General features: G+C 32.8%; 1 protein-coding gene across 4 annotated transcripts in view; it reads right to left on the bottom strand.

Moving 5' to 3' along the window:
- The window catches only part of LOC130448464 (muscle-specific protein 300 kDa), a 289,850-nt gene that overhangs the window by 85,537 nt on the left and 181,050 nt on the right, over positions 1-23,263 (bottom strand). The window lies entirely within an intron of this gene.

A 23,263-nucleotide genomic window follows, 5' to 3' on the forward strand; every position in this document is an offset into this window, starting at 1 on the left:
TATTAAAATAATTATACTACAATTGAAACTCTACTAAGGAACAAATCGTAGTAATAGATTTTCCAGACCAAGTAAGTAATTGTTTTTATATGGATGGTGAGTTTTCCAAATCTATTCAAACTTAGATAAAAAATGGTTCTTGTTTCATTTGTATTGAACACTGTACGAGCACAGTAGTAAGATTTTTTAATTATAACTTGAAAACTGACACTGCCCCACCTCGTGCACATATGCCTAACAAACAGAATCTCTTTTTAATTTTCGCTTTGAGTCTGAAGTTTATATTATGTTTGGATGGTGTTTTCTGCATATAATTTGAAAAAACATCTTTTAGAGGTGTCACGAAAAGGGGGGGGCTCACATTTTTTGTAATATTTGGCGAAAAACACTCGGAAATTATTTTCAAATTAACCCCGAGACCGTTAAACAATTCAGAAGTAAGTAAAGATGATTGAAGATATCCGAGTTGCGATTTCATTGTTCATCTTGAATATATTCCTGCCGGAGAAACAGTGACGATCCGACATCGCCAGGACAGGCTGAATCTTGTGTCACGACTACGCCCTGAGCTATTACTAATTAATTTTACAATATTTTGGGGTAAAATGCATTTCAATGGAACTTCAGTCACTCGATACTGCCTCTCCATAGTGTTTGAAATCACAGGAGGTGTGGAGGAGGTTAAAGTGGTTCTAAAAAAGTTAACAGCAGACCATGCTTCAAATCTTGCAAGCAATGGTGAAATCAATATGGAGAATTGAATAAACGTTTTGATAAAATTTGGAAATAATGTCTAGATCGAATATTTAAAAATGTTATCTCTGCGTGAAGTCACCAGTATCTGTTAACACAGCACCAATTCTCTTTTTCCAATGGTTTCTGAACTTTAACATTTGAATCAGCAATGGTGCTATTGTGTATTTTTCTCTTTTGACGAGAAGAGTCTCACATGGAATAAATTATAATTACTTAAGGAACATTTCGAAAAGGAAATGTTAATTTGTTTGTAATTATCTTTATTAACTAGTTCAGTAAGATGAGGATTAAAATTACCAGTATAAGATCAAGTCACAATATAGGTTACAATATAAGTTGATTTTGGTATACTTTGGTATACTTTGGTATACTAGTTGATTTTGGTATACTTTGGAGGATTCTATCATATTTCATTAAGGGATAGATAATACTTAGGAAACCAATCAAGAGGATCTACCTATTATAAAATGACAAAGATGCAGAGATATTGGATTCAGCCGAAGATGTCTTAGTAAATGTAGAAAGAACACTACGAAACAAGTGATTCGAATGGAAAATAATTTGACCAGAGAGAAAATGATTTCTAATAGGACAAGACATAATAAAGAAAAAAGGAAGTTGATATCAACAATATTTGGTCAAAAAAGAGAAGTAAAATAAAGCAGAATACTGGAAGTTAAAAAAATAGGATATGTATCAGTAGAATGTATTTGAAAAATGCAGATAATGTAGAAGTAGAGATAAATAAATAAAATAAAACATTATGAAATGGAGAATCACAAAGAGAGGACTCAATCAATAACAGAGTGACTGGAATTTGGAGAAGATAGCCTTACAAAGATACTTAACGATTTTTGAATACTTTGTGGTTTCAAAAAGCGATATCAAATGAATGGCATATCCATAAAAAAGGAAATTGTGGAAATTACGTTGGATTTCACTTCTAAGTACAACTTTCATAGTACTATCATCATTTATAGCAAATAAATCACAATCCTAGTTGAAAAAATAATAGGCGACTACTAGTGTGACTTCAAAGCTCGAAGGTCTTCGACTGATTAGATTTTTAATATCAGGAATGTCTTGGGAAAGTTTTTTTTAATCCAACATCAAACTATATGAATTTTTTATAGATTCTAATCCAGCATGTACTATATTGATTGATTGATAGGTACTAAATGATTTCAAAATAATAAGATAGCAATTAATGTTAAAATTTATTGAGAGCTTTCAAGATATGCAAAAATTACACGAGCGATGTTTTTCAATTTGTTTCTTTATTTTTTTTGTTTGTGAGTGTACTCGTAAACTCGCGACATGATTTTGATTTGAATTTGAAGTATTCAAACACCTCCTATATATTTAAAACTTCCATTTAACATGGAAGTATTTTTGATTTCTATTCTGATTAGAAAAACTCACTTTAGCCACAATAATTAATTACAATGAGCGCAATAATTTCCAAGTGAAAACTATATTTTTTTTGCTCTAGCACGATGTTAAGCTTTGTCCGATAATTTTACTTCGAGCGACTTTAATTTATTTAACCGATTATTATTATTTATTTATATTTATTTATTGAAATGTTTAAATATTTTCTTGATTCCAAATTTGGTAGCTTCAGCTTAAATGATTGCAAGGAAATTCATTTTGGTTCTACTTTCAGACCCTATAACTCGTCATGGATGCAACTTGGTATAGAGATAAATCGCCCCGTCATATTTTGAGCTTACCTATACGCTCTGTGTCTGTTCTTATGCGGGTATAATAGTTAAATAAATGATAATAAAGAAAAATATTGTATGCGTTTTGCATATTGGTGATCCAATTTATATGCGCCTGGATTCACCTATTTCATCGCAAAAATGGTATTAATCGGGTTTCCATAGTAGAAATTTCAGTTTCATTACAAGTAATATAATGATTATAATGCATGATACAAAAGATGAATTACTCTATACGTAGTTATATGGTCCTATTTTCATATAATAACAAATATGGTGAAGCTTCTATAAATTTGGACGTAGCACAAACAAATTCCCCAATAATGAAACGTTGTTATATACACATGTATTCAAGACACTATACAAGAGACAATATTAGTACGCAAATTAAGTTAAAGAATACAAATACGACTAGGTTAATGAGAGATAAGCACAAAGTTTGGAACCAAACACAGACAACACAATGATATTTCACCTTTTTAAGATGTTTGTCGTCGCTGGATCCACCTAGAGATGTAGAAATCGTTGGCTGCATATCGGGCCCTAAGGAGGATTCGTTAGGAAGGATTTCTGAGGATTCAGGATCTTTTTGTTTATCTTCGACTAATTTTACTAATGCTGTTTCAACTATAACGGGTTCCGGTGATAAATATGTACTAGGTTCTTTCCACCCAGCTATACCCCCGGGTAAGCTATACATTTTATATTCTGAATTTGGTAATATTCTATGCGATTCTCCACCTGGTTGATTAGGTGAAGTTCTACCGCTAGAACCATTAGAACCCCCGTCGTCGTCTGGCGGTCCTCCAGAAGTGATTGCATCGTCACCAGAACCATAATCTTTCCTTTTTTTGGCTATATCTATTTGCCAATTTTCTTCTGCTTCCTCATAAATTCTTTTATTTAACCAAATTGATGATTCGTCAATCATTAAATTATTCACAAAAATATTTAAAGAATTCGCTTGTGGTTCACAATGTTTAGATGATTTTCCTGTAATTTTACTAACGACGGTTGTCACTATCGATTTTATAAATCCGGGTTTTTTATATTCCTCGTCATATTTTTTATGTTTTTTACTCTTCTTCGTTTTTCTCACATCAACTTCAGTTGTATTCGAAGATTTAACAGGTTCAACAGATTGTTTTTCCCTCAAAAAGTTTTCATCATATTTAGCTGCTTCTTTAAGGAATTCTTCAACTATTTGTTTAGATGCTTCATCTGATTCGATTGATTTAATATTCTCATCGTATGTTCGAGCATCTTGTAAAAATTGTTCAACTATATGCTTGTCTTTATCTTCAAGTTGTTCCTTGGTATCTTCTCCAAATAATTTGGATTCTTGTTTAGGAGTAAGTTCCTCTAATTTTTTGTCAATATCTTTTTCCACAGCAGTTTGTTCAAGGGAAATTGATTCTTGTTCGGGAATAATTTTTTTGTCAGTATTTTGTTCCACAGTAGTTTGTTCAAAAGAGACTGATTCTTGTTCAGGAGTGAGTTCCTCTATTTTTCTATCAGTGTTTTGTTCCACAGTAGTTTGTTCATAGGAGACTGATTCTTGTTCAGGAATGAGTTCCTCTAATTTCTTGTCAGTATTTTTTTCTGCAATGGTTGGTTTATGGACAACTGTTTCTTCAGTTGCTTTGCGTATTTCGCTAGAACTGGCTATAATCTCCATACTACTATTTTCTGCTGGGACATCTCTTTCCTTTTCAGTTTTCTTCGAGACCTTCTGGGAGTTCAGAACTTCCTTTTCGCTGACATCATTTTTCGTTTTCGCATTTTCGCTTAATTGAACATTTTCTTTAGTTTCTTTAATTATACCAGTTTTTTCAGTTGATTCAACAGTATTAGATATATGTATATCTTTTATCATTTCACCTTCTATAGATTCTTCTTTTGTATCTGAAGTAGCAGATTTTTCGACCTCTTCTGCCCAAGAAACAATTTCAATCGATATATCTTTTGCGCCAACTTTAGTTATTATGGTTTTGTCTTTTTGTTGTTTTGGTTCATCCAGTAATTCTCCAATTTTATCTTCTGGAGTTCTAAGAGTCTCGTCTTGTATATCAACTTCGCTTGTATTTATCTCCGTTTCGTTATTAGGTTCAATTTGTTGTTTATTGAGTTGAGTTATTGCAGTAAGCTGTTTATTGGAATCAATAGTGCTGGGTAATTCAGTTACGTCTTCTGAAACAATTAGTTCAGATTCTTGAGTTAATCCATCCCGATTAGTTGGGTCTTGAGAACAGACGAATACATTAGATTTCGGTTTCCTCTTTCTATTTCTCTTTTCCTCTTCTAACACACCTACAGAAATGCTTTGCGTTGATATTTCCTCATTGGACTCGCTTTCTATCAACTTTTTGTTTACTGGTATTTCTTCGATTTTTCTTTCATGTGGGATTGTTAGAGGTTTGTTATCCACTGTGCTTATTACTGGCTTATACGTAATGTGTTCCGGTGTAATTTCCTCTAAGGTAGACCTCACAACAGATGCATAGGTTCTTCCTGGAGACATTGGTTTATCTTCTAAACTTGTTTTGTATTTAATACTGGTTTCTTTTGTAGACAAATTTTCAGTATTTAAAGGGGTATCTGTAGCTTCTACATTTTCTTTACGATGTTTACGTCTAGATCTGGATCGATTTCGTTTCTTTTTAGTAACTGATTCGTTATCTTTTTCTGTTGTATCCGGAGTAGGTTCAATGATAATAGGTATTTCTTTTTGGTCTACTATAACCCAAGTGTCATCGTTCTCAACAGTTTCTCTTAGAATAGCTGCTTGTTCTTGTTCAAGGAAATTATTGGTTTGCACTTTAGAACTTTCGTCATCAACGTATTCATTTTTTTGTACTTTGATTTCGATAGACTGCTTTGTTAAATTCTTTGTATCAGGTGTTTGGTTGTGTACTGAAGTTTCCGTTTCCAAACTAGTAGTCACGCATGGTAAGACTTTAGGATGAGGCGAAGATTCTCGACTTCTGCCAGTTTTGATTACATCTGCATATGTTAAATGATGTAAATTTGTTTTAATGATATTAAATTGATTTTCTGTCAAATCTCTTGGCGTTTCCTCTTTATTTTCTAGAGTGATATTAATTTCTGGTGTTGATTCAGTTGGAATCAGTTGCAAAGATTCTCGATTGGGAGTTTTTGAACGTTTTCTTGATTTTTTAGATTTCTTTTGAGCTTCTTTATGTTCTATGATCTTAGGTTGGTACTTTTCTATTGGACTTTCTTTTGACTTTTCACTGTCTTCTTTAACTACTGTTTTATCGACTTCAATTACGTCTGCAGGTGTTTTCTCCTGTTTAATTGCTGTAATTTTCGCATAAGATACTACATTCCTATCAATTTCTGTTTGTTCAAACAATTCTTGCTCTGATTTTATATCATCCATAGATTGTTGAAGAGTCTTATCATTAACTTCATTTTCTATAAAAGTAGCAACTTGTTCCGAGACAGGTAGCTGCCCAGTGATATTCAGAATTGTATTCTCTATATTATCAGAGTCTTGTTGGACAATATTATCCGATTTGTGTATTTCAACCTCTGGAGATTTCAGTTTAGGTGGCGGATTAGTATCTAAGATGGTGGCGTATGTTGAGGAACTAGGAGTAATGTCGACAACAGTACTTTCTGAATCAGATGGCAATTTTTTTGAAAATACTTTTTCAATATCGGTTTCTTTTTGTACACTACACAATGTTTCTGAAGATAGTTCTTCTTTCTGCTCATCTTGTACCTTCTTCAATTTCTTTTTATCTTTCTTTGATTTATTTTTAGTTAATTTTTCTTTATCGGATGCCATCATAGTTACTAATTTGAATTCAGCACTTTCATTTTCTGTCAAATTAGCATTATCAACAGTATCTTTAGATTTTTCCGGGCTCAAATCTTTAACTAAAGAATGCAGTTGAGTTTGAATTGTTTCCGTTTCTAATTTTGTTGATGTAGGTTCTGTTATTTTCGCATCCGTTATAATATTGGAGTCTTCTTGCGTAGTTGTTAATTCCTCCTTCGACTGTTGGATGTCTTTTGCTTTTGATTTTATCCTATCTTTTTTCTTTGACTTCTTTTCAACTATTTTTACTGTTACAGTTTCATCAGGAACACTGGTTGTAGTAATTAAATCGGTATTAATTTCATTTACTTTTTGGGTAACTAGAAGTTGACTTTCATCAGATTCTATTACTTGTGAGGGTTGTTCAGCTGCGTTGTTTGTTTTTGTTACGGAACCAAGAATTTTGGCATAAGTACGAGTAGAATCAGTTGTATTATCAGGTTTGTTCTCATCATTCTTGGTAGGTTCGTCATTACAATATATACTTGGATCTGATGTTATTTCATCTGTTTGGATTGAGGACAATACTTCTTGAACGGGTTCTTTCGAGATAGTAATTGTTTTTTGACGCGAACGAGATCGTGATCTCGATCGAGACTTTTTATCTTTCTTCGTAACATATTCCAGAAAACCTTCACTATCTGGTTCATTCTTCAGTTCTTCAGTACCTTTGATGTCCATATTACATTCTGTTAATGTAATTTCTATATTTGGTTTTTTAATTGATTCCTTTGTATCGACCATCTGTTGTATTTTCTCTTTCGGTTTAGATGGTACAGTAGCAGCTACTACATCAGCATATGTTTTATCGCCGGAAAGTAAAATTTCCCATTTGTTGATTGATATTTTGTTTTCAGGTTGCACACAATCTGTAATTTGTTCTTCGACACTTTCCACTGGATGTTTAATATCTTCAGTGTTAGTAGTTGCTTCTGTTGTTTTACATGGTAGTGGTAATATTTCTTGAACCTTACTAACTTTTAGTTCCGATACTACGTTACTTGGAAGAAGGCTTTCTTCCAATCTTTGTTGTTCTAATTTTTCTTCTTTACGTTTTTTATCATCATTATCTTCAAGAATATCATTCACCCATTTAGTTGTGTGAGCAGGAGGTAAATTGTAAGCCGATTCATATTGTTCAAACATGTTAGAGTCATTATTGTCATTATCCCATGTCATTTCAACTTCGTAAACGGAATTAAAATCTTCTTTTTTCTGTACGGTAGTGTGAGATATTGTACTAGGTATAAACTCGGCGGCATCTGGATTTAAGCTGAAAGTTGATTTAGACTTGGTTTCAGATTTGGGTACAAATTCAGTGATATTGTCGACTATGGCTTCAAACTGGGAGGCGGTCCTTTTAAGTTCAGTCGGATTTGTTGAATATTCATCTGTTGTTGATTCGACAGCTGTTAAAATCTCAACCGAGCTCATTGTTTGTGACATTTTTCCTAGTTCATTATCTAAAGATACAGTTAAATTAGTTTCTTCCTCATATTCATCTGCAATCACCGATTCACTAGAATGTTCCTCATGCAGATTATCTGATTCTGTTTCTTCTAATGATGACTTAATTTGTTCATTTTTAATGAATTCAACATTTATATCAGTTTTAGATGTTTCTAATGAAGAATAAGTTTCTTTGAGTTTTTCTGCTGTTTTATCCTCTTTTTCAGATCGAATGAAATCTAGATTAATATGAGATACTGCTTTATTATTAGAGTCTGATATCAAATTAGTTTCATCCTCGTTCAAATCTGTTTTAACTAAGGCATCTTCAAGAATGTCACCTGGAACAATATTTTCTCTAATTGCATCTATTTCACCTGTATCACCGGTGTCGATTACTTTTGATTCTAGTTTTCCTTCATTTGTTGTGAATTCAAATAGTTCATCTTCAACTTTATCATTTGAAATGATTATTTCTTGATTTTCACTTGTTTCGGATAATTCTTCTTTCGTATTATCTAACACATGCATTTTTAGTTTTTCTTCTTGAGCTTTTTGTTCTTGCCATTCAACTTCAGCGTTGAACAGTTTTTCCGTGTTATATTTTAAAGAATTGTCTACGATTTCCAATAATTCTTGCGCACCTCTATTTCCGATATTATTATTTGTTTTACTTTCCTCGTTTGTTTGTTGCGTTTCGACTACATCGCCGGTTATTTTTGAATCCTGTTTTTCTTGTTGCCATTGAATCTCAGCGTTCATTAAATCCACAATATTAAATTTCAGCGCAGTTTCTATTTCTGTCTCAATGATTGTATTTCGAACGGTATTATCTTTCTTTTGTTGATTTTCATTTAAAGCTCTTTCTTCATTAAATTTAATCTCCGCAGCTACAAGTTCATGCATATTATATTTAAAGTTAGCTTCTGTTTCTATATCAAATATTGATTTTTCGCTTGGTTTATATTCATTTTCTTGTGCTTTTTCTACTTCAGCATCATAATTTAAAACACTTTTTTCATCAACACTTAATATTACGTCTTCTTCATCAACTTCTTTAGTATCTCGTTTCTCTTTGTGTGCTTTTTGTTCGTAATATTCAATCTCAGCGTGTATAAGTTCCTCCATATTATACTTAAATATATTTTCTGTACATAAGTCCAAAATATATTCATAATAAGTCGGTTCGTTTGCATCTTTTATTTTTTCTTCTTGTGTTTTCCGTTCGTGATATTCAATCTCCGCGTTTAAGAGTTCTTTTACGTTATAGTTTATTGCCGTGTCTGTTTCTTTATTGAATGCTGTGGATTCAATTTCGACTGATTTATACTGGTCTGTTACATCATGTTTATTTCTAATTTTCTGTTCATTCCATAAAATTTCAGATTGCACGAGATTTTGTATATCATATTTCCAAACAGTTATATCTTCTGCTATTGGGACTTCTGGTTTAAATTCAGTTACAACTTTAGAGTCTCTCTCTCCTTGTTCTTTTTGTTCGTACAACTTATCACCGACTTCTGAAAGATCTTTTATGTTATCATAAACATTTTCCACATCCTGTACCGCTTTCGATTCATTCGAAATTTCTTCAGTAATCGATGTTATTTTATTGTTTGCAGATTTCATCTCGAAATATTCTCTTTCACACTTAAGTAGTTTCAAAATATCATAAGTGAATACTTTTTCTTCAGACAAATTTTTAAGAGTACGTATTGTACTTGGGGAGGAATTATAATATTCATCACCATTTTTCGAAGTGATTACGTCGCTTGATGACGTCAATTTATCTGTTTGTCTTTCAATACTTTCGTCATCAATAACACATTCTATATTATCATCTTTTATTTCGGATTTTCCTGTTAGTTGAGCTCTTTCAATAGTTGCTTCATTTTCTATATCGTTGTTGATGGCAGTTAAATATGATTCTTCTGTTACTGTTTCATTTGTGATGTTGATTTCAGTTTCTGATATTTTTGATTTATCTATAGAAATATTTGTATCTCCATCAGCAAATAAATCATCAGCTTCAGATATAGTAACATCCTGAATTTGTTTAAACTTGTCTAAATGTACTGTTTTCTCCGATGTTAAAAATTCTGTTAAAATATTAGCCAATTCATTGTTGTTACTAGTTTTAACGGTAATTGTTTCACCAATATTAGTTTGGTTTGTTATAAGAGGTGTAGAATAGTCGGTGGGTTTACTTGGTGAAATAATTTGATCTATTTCTATTTCTTCTTCGTCAGAAAGTATTATAGGTTCATCTAATAAATCAATGAAGATATTTGTAGATTCATCAATGGGCAAACCTTTGTATTGAATTTCATGCGAAGGATCAGATAGTGCATCTTTGGATTCGATAGGTGTCTTATTTTGTAAAGGTTCATCAAAATGAGCACCTCTTTCAGCATTTAAAAACTCAAGCATATCACCAAGCTCTTGCTTTTTAGTAATATTTTCATCAACAAGAGATACTTCTTCTGTTGTTGGTTCCTCATCTGATAATATCATAGGTTCATCTAGTACATCCAAAAAGAGACTTGTAGACTCATCTATAGGTAAACCTTTGTAATCAGTTGTCGTTTTGATATCTTTTGTTGATGCAGAATCAGTTTCTAGTTCCTTCGAAGTAATTTCTTCTGCCAGGTCATTCATTTTAGTATCTTTTTGGCTCGATAATGTTTCAGTCATGTAGTAGGAATGCGTTTCAGTAACATGGTCTTCCAAATTATTTCCACTGCTTTTTTGATCTGTTTGAATCACGGGTTCAACTAATACATTTATCGATTTTTCTATAGGCAAACCTTTGTTTTCGGTCTCAATTTTGTCTTGTTCTAATTGTTCAAATTCACTAGTGAATTCCGTTTTTGTATGATTCTCCTCAACTGTTATAGTTTCCATAGGATGCGAAGGGACGTTTTCATTTACATAGTCTTCTTTTTGCGATGCTTCTGATTCATTAGAAAATTCTGTCGTTAGAATGTCTATTTTTTCATCTCTCTTTATTTTGGATTTTCCTGTTATATTCATGTCGGAAATAACTGAATAATCCGATCTATTACGTTCCTCTAGAATCATTTCAATAGTCTGCTCAGCTACCGAAAGTGGAGATGTCAAATTTTGTTCGTCCTCAAGTCCAGTTTTCACATTTTCTGTTACTGCTGTTACAATGTTGGTAATATCCTTGGAGGATTCATTCTTATCACGTTTTTCTAATTTTTCGGATTCAATAGATTCAGAAATTAGGTCATCAATTTCAATCGCCGTCACAACTTCACGAGATGTACCCGTTCCATTTTCTCCTTTCTCTGATTTTATGGGCTTACTTGAGATACCGGAAGCAGTTTTAAATTCTTCTTCATTAAGATCTGATTTTTCTGTAGATGTTACTGTAGTAAGCACATTCATTTTAATAATTTTTGTGATGTTCGAAGTATTTTCTGGTGATGGGATAGCTTTTAAGTCGGCTACAATCGGTTCCTCTGAGCTGTCAATTGATTGTTTTCTACCTTTCTTCTTCTTCTTTTTCTTTTGTTCATTGTTCTCCTCATCAGTAGCTATTTTTGGAATATCAGCTTTATCAATTCTTACTTTAGGTCCAATATGTTTCTCAATAATAACTTTTTGATCAATTTCAACATCAAGTTCGTTCACTTTATCTGGTGTTTGTAGTATTTCTTCAGTAACTTTGAATGATGGCGTGGTAGCCTCTTCCACGGGAGTATGCTTCTTCTTATGCTTCTTCTTTTTATGTGTTTTCTCGTTTGTGTTCACTTCATTTGTATCTGATAATTCTGCTTCAACTGATTGCTCGATTGTGTCTTGAACAGTTTCGGTAATTTCAATATTTGGCTCAGTTGTATGATGTACAGCACATGATTTTACTTCTTCCAGTCCAAGATCTTTCTCAATAATAACTTCATCTTTCTTGTGATCAATTTTAACATAACGTTCATTCACTTTATCTGGTATTTGTGGTATTTCATTGGTACTTATAAATGCTGGTTTCCTCACCTCTTTCGCGGAAGGATGTTTTTTCTTATGCTTCTTCTTTTTATGTGTTTTCTCGTCTGTATTCTTATCATTTTTATCAGATACTACTGCTCCAACTGATTGCTCGATTTCATCTAGAACAGTCGTGGTAATTTCAATATTGGGCTCAGTTGCATGATGCTCAGCAAATGATTTTACTTCTTCCAGTCCAATATCTTTCTCAATAATAACTTCATCTTTCTTGTGATCAATTTCAACATCAAGTTCATTCACTTTATCTGGTAGTTGTATTATTTCTTCAGAAATTATAGATGCTGGCTTGCTTGCCTCATCAACGGGAGTATGCTTCTTCTTATGCTTCTTCTTTTTATTTGTTTTCTCGCCTGTGTAAATTTCATTTGTATCAGATAATTCTGCTTCAACTGATTGCTCAATTGATTGAACAGTTTCGGTAATTTCAATATTTGGCTCAGTTACATGATGTTCAGCACATGATTTTGCTTCGTGAAGATCTTTCTCAATTTTCTTGTGATCAAATTCAATATCATGTTTTTTCACTTTATCTGGTATTTGCAGTATTTCTTCAGTAATTTCAAATGCTGGTTTTTTCGCCTCTTCCACGGGAGCATGCTTCTTTTTATGCTTCTTCTTTTTGTGTGTTTTTTCGTCTGTATTCAATTCATTTGTATCAGACAATACTGCTTCAGTTGGTTTCTCGATTGTTTCTTGTACACTTTCGCGAATTTCAATACTTGGCTCAGTTGCTTGATGTTCAGTATATGATTTCAGTTCTATGTTGGTACTAACAATACTAGCCCAAGAAGGTTTGTTCGTTAATGTGACGGTATCTGTAGTTTCCGCAATTTTCGTTTCGTCCTGAGTAGATTCTTCCACTACAACTGCAGTATCTTGTTTCTTCTTTCTATGCTTCTTTTTCTTGGGTTTTTTGGTATCTGACTTCGTACTATCTTCAGAATCTGGATGATTAGTATCAACTGAAGGTAGTTCTTGCATATCAGTTGGTGTGGATTTTGGAGTATCTTTATCAACAATTGATACTGGCTCTTCCATTTCAACTGATTCTAATTCATTTACTTCTTCAGCTACAAATTTGAATGTTTCTTCATTTATATTAGTTTTGAGAGCGGTAGCATAGGAAATGCCCATTTCGTTATTTACGGAATCAACAAATTCTCTTTGTTGTAATTCTTTCACTTCTTCAGATTCAACAGTTCTACTTTCAGGTCTAACTTCTTCTACTGATTTTTTGTTTTTCTTGTGTTTTTTCTTTTTAGATTTGCTTTGTTCTTGCTGTGCCTGTTTTATGTCTTCAACTAGATCCTCTTTCACAGATACTGGTGCTTCAGCAGAAACTATGTCTTGAGCCGTTGTTTCTATTTGTAATTCTGCAACTTTCGTAGAATTAGTTATGATGTTTTGTTCAGCAATTATTTCACTTTGTTGTATTTCTTCAGTTAATTTTGTGTCACCTTGTGGGCTGTTAAGTGGTGATTCTATACTATATTCTACAAGTGCCGTATTGATTTTGTCTTCTTGTTGCTTGTTGGATTCATTGATTGAATATGTTTCCGTTGGACCAGACTCCTCTTGTACTTTATCACTCTTTTTATATTTTTTCTTTTTGGATTTCTTGTTTTCAGTAGATTTAACTTCTTCTGTTATTTTTTGTATATTTTCAATAGTAGAGGTAATTTGGTAAATGCTTGAAATATCTTCTGATACATTTACTACTTCAAAGCTCTTCACAATTTCATCCATTTGTTGTTCTCTAAGTAATGTCTCTTGATCTTGTGTATTTGAAGTAGATACAAAAATGAATTCTTCAGCTGTTTCTGTATCGTCTTCTTGAACATCACGCGGTGAAGATTTGACATCTTCAATATTAATTATCTGAGGTGTTTCTTCAAAAGTTACAGATTTCCTTTTCTTCTCTTTTTTCCTTTTCTTCTTATTTTCTGATTTCTTATCGTTAGGTACGTTATTGTCTCCAATTTCTTTACTAACTTCTTCATGATACTTTTGAATGGTTTCGGTTTTCAATTTTGCCAGCACATCAGCTATATTTTCCGGTAAATCTTGTTGCACAATCTTATTACTTTTTGAAACTTCTTCTGTTACTATTGGTTCGAGATATCTTATTTCCGGTAATGGTTTTTCAGGAGACATTGGTATAATTGGAAGGCTTTCCATCAAATCTTTTTCAATTTTAATAAATGAAGTGGAAAAGTTTGTTTCTTCTGTCTCTTCAACTAACTCTTGTCTTAAATTACTAGATGCGTTATTTTCGTTAGTTTTATTTGTTAGAGGCTCTTCTACAGGTAGAGCGTTTATTTTTTCTGAAATTAGTTCTTCAACTTTTTCCGTATAATTTGTATTTACCGTATCAAGATTATCTTCATCACTATCTTTTCTATTTTTATAGTCACCAATTACTATAGATTCATTCAAAGTATAGCTTACAATGGGTGATGGAGATACAGACTTCACTTTTCTATCTGGTATGCCCGTCAAATCTGGTTTATACTTTGATAACGTTTCTTGTTTCAACTGTAATAATATATTGTTAGTGTTTTGACTTTTATCTACTATATCTGTTACCTCTTTTTGAATATGTTCAACACTGTTCATTACTTTCAAATTTTCCTCAAGTAATAATTCAGTTTTCGATTCATCGCATGAGTTTTCTGAAGTTTTATGTTCTCTAGTTTTTTCAGATTTTTTCTGCTCTTCTGTTTTATTAATATCCTTACTTAATTCTGCATCCAGAGTTACCTTTGTACTAGATAATTCTTCTATATCCTTTTCAACAAGTTCTTCGTCTGAAATAAAATCTGATTCGTTACCGACTATCATTGTATCCACAGCTTCTATATCTAACTGGTTTTTAGATTTTTCTAATAACTCAGAATGCACGGAATCAATCTCAATTGTACCACTAATTTTTGTTGTTTTCTTAGAATTCAAACCATCAAGAATATCTTCAAAAGTGGTAATTTCTGTTTCTACAACCGAATCTTTTCTTGACAATGATTGTTCAAAACTGTCAGTGTCATTATTTGAATGATCTAATGTAACATCTATATGTATGGCTTGTTGATTTTTATTGGTGTTCACGAATTCGTCGTCATCATATACAATTTTCCTATTCTCTTCGTTTTCTTTTCCTATTCTGATAGCTTTTTGACTGGGCCGTTCCTTGACCGAACCAAATATCACTTGTTCGATTTCAATATCATCGATATTGTTGTCTACATCTGTTATTTTCGTTATTTTTTCTTCTGAAGTGGATACTTCAGACACCGCTTGAATTTGATTTTCCTCTACAAGTCTACTTATCGATTTTTCTTCATAGAGTCCTTTTTCAATGTGATGGATTTCTTCGAGAATAGGTTGTTCGATGAATTCCATTTTAAGAGTGATAATGGGTTTCATTCTAACTTCTTCATGAGTGATGAATGTTACTTTTGTTGTATCTTTTGGATAACTCACCATTTCAGTTTCGGAAATAATAACTTTGTTCGATGTTTCATCGTTTTCTTTAGCAGCGCGTTGAAGACTTACAGAATAAGTTGATACAGTCGAGGATGTAGAGTTAGTTGTTTGTTTTGTTTCAGTGAGTTCAGTTACTTTAGTTACAGCTGTAGCTATAACGGACTTAACAAAATCAGAAGAATCTTCTAATAGATTTAAATCAATCGCATTGTTCTCAATTTCATCTTTACTACTAATTGTATTACTTTCTTCATTAGGTATACATTCAGTAGTTTCAGTAATATTTTCGTGGCTTGTAACTGTCATTTGTTCCATATTGATTGTTTTATTACTATCGTAATTATTTTCTTCTAATGAAGATGCTTTAGTTACTGTATTCAACCCTTCATCATCCTTCTTTGGTACGTATTGAGATTGTTTTTCGGATTTCTCTTGTACTTCTGTTGTAATTACGTCTTTCGTTTCAAATATGTTAGTACTTTCTTCTGAAACATCATTTTTATTGGGAACAATCTTAGAATCAATTTCACTAATGATATAACTTGTTTGTGGTGTGTTGTCTTCAGATTTGGTTATTTCTTCTTCAATAGCAGAATTAAGCACAACATTTGCTTTATGCCGATCCTTTGCTTCTCCTTTCTTTTTCTTAGACTTTCTTCTCGTATCATTTACTACAGAATCTTCTGTTATCGATAAATTTGGCGATTCTTTTGTTTTCAATACAGTTTTATCAATTATCGTGTGCTCACAAATCCATTCAGTTTGTGGATTTTCGTTGTGTATAAATATAGGTGGTATAATAGTTTCAACGGTTTTGTCATTATTTTCAAATTCATTATTAGAAGTAGTTTCAATTTGTGTTGAACTCATTAGATCGGTTGATGTTACTTTTCGACTTATTTCCGGTTCCGTTTCAATTGTTGTATGCTGATAAATCGATTCACTAATATTCAACCTTTCTGCTTTAATAAAATCGGATGAACTAAAAACAAATTTAGGTTTCGGTGACTCGACATTTTGCTCAAGTTTTTCTACTTTAGCTGAAGTTTGTTTTTTCGATTTAGATTTTTTAGTAGGAATACAACTTCCTTTTGAATCGATAGTTTCCATTGTACCAAATTTATTGGATATCGATTCTTCTCTCTTTTGTGGTTTTGATGCATTTTCTTTATAAATATTAGTATCAGTGACTGAAATGTCGTTAGTAATATCAACATTTTTTAGAAGTTCGTTACATTCTAGAGGTGTGGATTGTTTCTCCTTTTTATCAACTTGTTTATTATCCAAATTATCTTCTAAATCAATTACTTTGGTTATAACTTCTCTTTTGGTTTCCAGTTCTTCCACTTTTTCTGATTTTGATTCAGTTTCTCCGGTGTTAACTATCGTGCGTTCAGTTTTGGACTTCTCAAGATCGGTAAAAGTAGCCGAACTCGGAATTGATGTGAGAATAAATTCTTGTGATTTATCGACAGGCTTACTACCGTTTTGAGCTGTGGATTTTTTCTTTTGTTTCTTCTTGTTGTCTTTTTTGATCTGATCGTTAGAAGTAGCATTACTTTCTTCTAAATTAATTATTTTTTGAGAGTTTTCCTTTACATCTAATGTTTTGAAATTACTCATAGCTTCAATAACTGCGTGTTCAGCGTGATATTTTTCAGTTTCGATGAAATTAATTAGACTAGTTAGTTCAGAAATTGATTTTTGAGGTTCAATAACCTCAACAGGTTTTTCTAAATGTTGTTTCTTCTTTTTGCGTCGATTTTCATTTTGATCTTCAGAAGTAAAGTGATTTGCTTTTGAATCGGGTTCAGTAGTTGAGTTTTCTTCTAATTTTACCTCAGTTGGAGGTGTAACTTGAGATATTTCAGTGACATTAATATATGGTGACTCAGCATTTTCACTATCTTTGTCTTTAAATTGTTTCTTTTGTTTCTTCTTTTTACCTATTTTGTTACCATCTACTTGTGTAGCAGCGTTGATTATGTTTGTTTCCACATGTTCAATTTCGTTAATATGTGATTCAGCTGTATCTACTTGTACTGGTTCAATTGAATTTTCAGTTTTTGTTACTTCTTTTTTGTATTTTTTCTTTTTATCTTTTTTGGTTCTAGCTTTATCAAATACAATGTTTGCTTCATCAATTACTTCGCACTTGGATTCTTCAATAACATGGTCTGCAGTTGGTTTTTCAGAAGTTATTGTTTCTCGTGCTTTCTTGTCCTTTTTCTTCTTAGATTTGCTGATATCATTATCAGTACTAATTGTTACTGTATCGATGTTTGTTTCTACTGTTGTATTTAAAGAAACCAAGTTGATATCTGAACTTTCAGATTTCACATTCTCTATTTTATTAGTGTCTTGATAATCATCATGTTCCCGTATATCAGATTGATGATTTTTATTCACTTTTTTCTTTTTAGATTTCTCTGCATTCTTTTCAGATTCTTTGATTTCAGTATTGAAACTTTCCTTTTTGTTAGATTCAAGTACTTGCCTAATTTGTTCTTGTTCTTTAGTAACTACATTTATTGATTGTTTCTGTGAATCCTTTCCTTTTTTATTTTTTTGTTTTTTCTCCTGTTTCGGAAGCTGACTTATTTTATCATTTTCAGTTTCATCATCAGATATATGTCTGATAACTTCTTCAATAACAAATGTAGCTTTATTTTCTTCTGGTTTAGCTTTCGATTTTCTTTTCTTTTTGGATTTTTTATCTTGTGAGTTGGCATCACTACCGTCGAACGATTCGTCTATTTGGAAAATATTAGTTTGTGACAATTTAATGGTTGTTTTAGTCTTTTCAATAGAAATTTCATTGAGTGGTTCTTCAACTTCTTTCGTTTTGGTATGGATAGTATGTGACTTATCTGTATTTTCTTGAGGTTTAGATTTCTTACTTCTTTGTTTTTTATATCTATCTTTTATGGGGGAAGCGTTACTATCACTAAGTAATAAGTCTTGTTTTGAGGAAACAACAGTTGTTTCTTGACCACCTATTTTCATAGGCTCTCCATGGTAAGAAGACAACTGATCACGTTCGAAGGTATCTATATCTTCTTCTAATGTTTTTGTATGTTGCTGTTCAACAACATTGAGGAATTTCTCTGGTAGAGAACTGTCCTTCAAATATTTGCGCGTTTCGTACTCCCTCGATTGAGACTTCGTATCATCCGCATGCGTGGTGTAACCAAGCATTGGAGATTTATGTCTGGGGGTTTTTCGGGCGTTCGGAGATTGCACTGTTGCTATACTGGATGGCTGGAGATTTTTGGCGCTTAGTCCCTGAGACAAAATTTGAGCATAAGAGAAATGCGAACCAGTAACATCAGTTTGCGTTAATGGTTCACGCGGCATTTCTTCGACTTGTTCTTCTTTTGAAAGTTCAAGTTGTTCTTTGATATCTGATTGTTCAGCTGGAGGAGATACTTCATTAGAAATGGAATACGTCCCTTCCGTATACATTGTATCAGAGTAATTATTATCGTTATAAGTTATATTAAAGTTTTCAGAGCTGTGGTAGGTTCCTAGACCTGAATTCATCAGTTGTTGACCCGAGGCTATGAAATTTATCATATCTGGTAATGGTTGTATATACTCAACAATATTAGCATTGACGTGAACATTTTGATTAAAATAGTTTGGTTTCTGTTCAGGTGTTTGAGTTTGATATTCGCTTTGATGATACTGTGTCCATTCCTCAATTGGATGAGATATTATATTTTCGTATATTTCTGAAGTTTTACCGCCAGATTTTGATTCAGATTGAATATCCATTGTATTAGGATCAAGTTCCGTTTCTACTACGTTTGGTATTATTGAAAATGGCGTTTCGGTATCATCTTGTATTGAGGATATTTCTCTTTCTTCTGATGTTCTTGGCTGTCCTCTCAAAATTTCAGCGTAAGTACATCCGCCTGGTGCCCACATGGGACTGGGGGAGCGACTTCTGCCTCTTTGTTTTATATTTAAATATTTTGATTCAGTATTATCCAAAAGTTCTTCAGTTGCTTCTACTACCGTTGAAGTGTCGATGACTATTACCGGTTCTACAATAATTTCTGTAGAGGATATATCCGTAGCAGATTTTATATTTGAAACCTTTCTTTTTGGTAAATTTCTTGGCCTGGGTGAACGACTACGTCTAGGTGTTTTTATTTTGGGAGGTGTTTCTAGTTGTTGTGATTCTATAATAGGCTCTGGTTCGTTTACTATAGGAATATTTTCTAATTTAGTATATGTTTTTGATTGAATGAATGTGTCTGGCTCCAGCTGAACATTCGACTGATCGTTGTTTGACTCAGGGAGAAGTGCATCTGTATTTCTCTCCAATTTATTCAATTCGATATCGAGTTTTTCGTAGGCGGGTGAAGCTGATCGACGTTCTTGAGATTTCGAGCGTCCAGCGGCGATGTCAGCGTAGGATACTCCGAGCAAAGAGTATTCCGGGTGGGGTTGCGTGGAATAGGGATCCACTTGTTGGATTTTGGCGACTAGTAAGGAAATCTTCTGCCGACTTGCTTCGATCCGCGCCTGTTTATACAGCAACAATGCAAGAAATCAGTAACGCGCAACATACAAATAAACAATAATATATATACAGACGTATAAGGTGGTGGCTAAGACGCGTATTATGTCAAGGTCTTGGGGGTATTTCATGGATTTGTCGGGTAATTTTTTTTAGGTGAAGGGAAGTTGCTAGGTACCAAGCGGTTCTTTATCGGGCGTTCCTCTTTGCATTATATGTTTCATTCGTTCATTTCGAACGCTCAATTTTCTTTGCAAAGTACGGACTCGCTCTTTTTGGACCTGCACAGGATAAGGTTAAGGGGAAAATGCAGCGTAACGAAGAGAAAGAAAACAAAAATGTACATTGAAAAATAATCAAACAATGAAAAACATAAATACTCATGATTGTGTTCGCTTTCTGGCTCACCCAAAATTATAGTAAAAGCATGATTTCACGTGTGGTGTATGAGAGATGCACGAGAAGGACAAATCCTAGAAACTTTTAAAATCTAATTATTCATAAAAAATACATTTATTTTATAATTAAATATGTATAATTTATTGTTTATAATCTAAACTTACCTAATACGATCTGATAAAATTGATCTAATACTATTTTCGTACTGTACAAAGTTCAGCAATTTTCTGATTCATAAGATTTATTCATCTTATGTAGATCTAGACCTTTTTGATCCAAAATTGAATTTTGTTAAATATAAAATTTTTGAGAGACACTTCCAGCAAACATGATGATATTTCGATTGTAATAAATTATGAATTTTTACTATTGGTAATTTCTAATTATTATCATTCAATATATAGTTTTTCCTTTTATTGGAAATAAGTCTCATAAATAAAACAAATACAATTAGAAATTTTCTCGATACTTTAATTTTTTGGATCTGCATAATACGAGGATTATCTAAAAAATTTTAACGTCCACTTGTATTCTCTCAGTCGGCGTTCAGTCATAAGTCAAATTCTAATGGTGCATTGCAATCAAAAATTTGGCTAGTTTTGGATGCGGTATATTATACGGTTTTTGTTGACAAAAGAATGTTGGCTAATTTTGTCGCTTCCCACCACAATACTCTCAAAATTTGCAATACCTCAGGAGAAGGTATCAAAACAAGCGTCGATGACTGAAAGTTTTTGTTTTTGCATGACAATACTCGACCTTATACGATAAACTATAATCGAGTGGTTCAAAATTAATTGAAATATTTCCTTATCCACGTTATAGTCTTGCTTTTGCAACCAGTGTTTTGCATTAGGTTAGACGAAGTAATAATGTCAGATTATTAGAGCGAAGTTGTGATTCAAACAAAAGGACAAAAATTTACCCTAATAGTCTTGAAAACAAACATCATAAAAACAACAACTTAAGGGACAATATAGACATTCTCCTTGATTCGAGACACCAGAATAGCTTTCCGTTGGGTACATGGACACTCAAGAAGCGGAAAGGAATCGAAAAGCAAATATGCTTGCAAAATGTGAGACTAGGGGAGATGATACTGAAGAAGAGACTGTGCTATTACCGAGGAAATTGCTGAATGATGCAATTGATACAAGAATCAGTACCAAACTCAAGATATGTGGGCAGATAGAAATTATTGTGAGATATAGCGTCAGATCAAAAAAGATAATGATTTACGAAACACTCAATCCAGAAGACCATTGGATTATCTTACAGTGAATTTTATTGAAGAAATAGTAGAATTAAACAATGAAGAAGTAAAAAACTTTATTCGGGGTTGGAAATACTTAAAATAAGCTATGAACATGGTTAGGTTGTTAATTAAATTTTCAAATTGCTGAAAAATGGGGAATACAATGTGTCTTATGTCTATGAGTGAACTACGACATACCTAAGTTGGGGGAGCCCGTACTAACTTAACCTCTACTTTGCTTTTAATAAAATATTTTCTATTGCACCTCTAAATAAAACAGATAACGGAAGGTAGCTAGTTATTTGGAAGGAAACATTTGAAATTGAAGGTAACAAGTATAATAAATATAAGCTATCATTCAGTATGGAATTGAATGGATTTTCAATTTTTCTGCTATAAACTTCTTTTAAACTGATTGTTGTTTTTTTCTAAAAGAAGCAAATACCAGTTTAAAACATAATCAATATTTCAAATTGATTGTTGTAGCTAAACTGTCTAGGTCATTTTAATGTGACAATTAATTTTTATACATGTAAAAAATTGACCTTATAAAAATGTGTGTAATGTAAATGTGTAAAATTCAAATGAATCATAGCGAGAAATTTTGAAGCAACTGGTACTATCAATTTGAGGATAATAATAAAATATGGATGCACTAAGAATGCGCTATCTGTCATACATCCAACAAGACTTTGAACTTGGTTAAAGAAATGTTCCAAAACATATGGATCTCGTCCTGAAGATACATTCCATGGCCATCTCGCAGTCCAGACCTAATCCAGTCTACGTCAAAAAACCAAGAAGCAATACTCCATTTAAAGGATAATATTTATTACGAAATAGGTAATACGAGGTCTGGCTATTAAATAACTAGACTGCGCGCCTAGAGGGCGCCCTAGATAGGTGGGGTAGAAAACGAGTAGTGCGTTGAGTATCTAGATATCTTGTCTATGCACTCCCCAAAACACGTTTCCGTCACTATTATAGTGACAGTATCAATCTCACATTTCTCTTAAATTGAAAGAAACTCTGACTGAGTGTTATAAATTGTTGCAAGAGGCCCATGGGAACAATTCTGTATCTCATACGCGTGTTTTTGAGTGGTGTAAGCGCTTTAGTGAGTGCCGAGAGAGCACTGAAGATGACCAGCGCCCAGGTCGTCCTGTGACTGTTTCAACTTCGGAAACAGACCAAAATCAACAAAATTGTGCGAAGTTGGTGCCAAAAAATCTGACTCCTGACCAAAAGTTTTTGCGTCAACGGGTCTGATCAGATTTCCTTGAAAGGTTAGAAAAAGATCTGCTTTTAAAGGGACCCAATTTGAGTCGATGGAAGCGGTAAAGCAAAAAACGGCAGAGCTCTGAAGAGCACCCACCAAAGAAGACTTCCAGCACTACTTCGATCAATGGAAAAAACCTTTTTTCATAACCAGTCTCATTATTTAATAGTCAGACCTCGTATATACGGTGCTAAGTAACGAAGAGTTTGTGTAAACCTAAGAGTCAGGTTTCTGGAATATTAGCTACGAGATGGAAGTCATGTGCAAAATATGATATTCCATTTTATGTATTATAAACAGACATTAATTTGAACACAATGTGTTTTTTTTTCATGACTATTTTAAAAGTGGGAAATTTTCTGAGCCCTCCGTATTATATATATTTAGGTATGTTTTTAGAAACAGAGGGTCAATAATCAACATGTTTTCAGTTACACTATGTAGATAATAAGTAAATCAAATATTTATTTTTTAAGAATGAAATGGTAACTACACATTAAATGTCAGAATGAAAAAA

The sequence above is a fragment of the Diorhabda sublineata genome, chromosome 8 (genome assembly GCF_026230105.1).
Source record: "Diorhabda sublineata isolate icDioSubl1.1 chromosome 8, icDioSubl1.1, whole genome shotgun sequence".
Lineage (NCBI taxonomy): Eukaryota > Metazoa > Arthropoda > Insecta > Coleoptera > Chrysomelidae > Diorhabda > Diorhabda sublineata.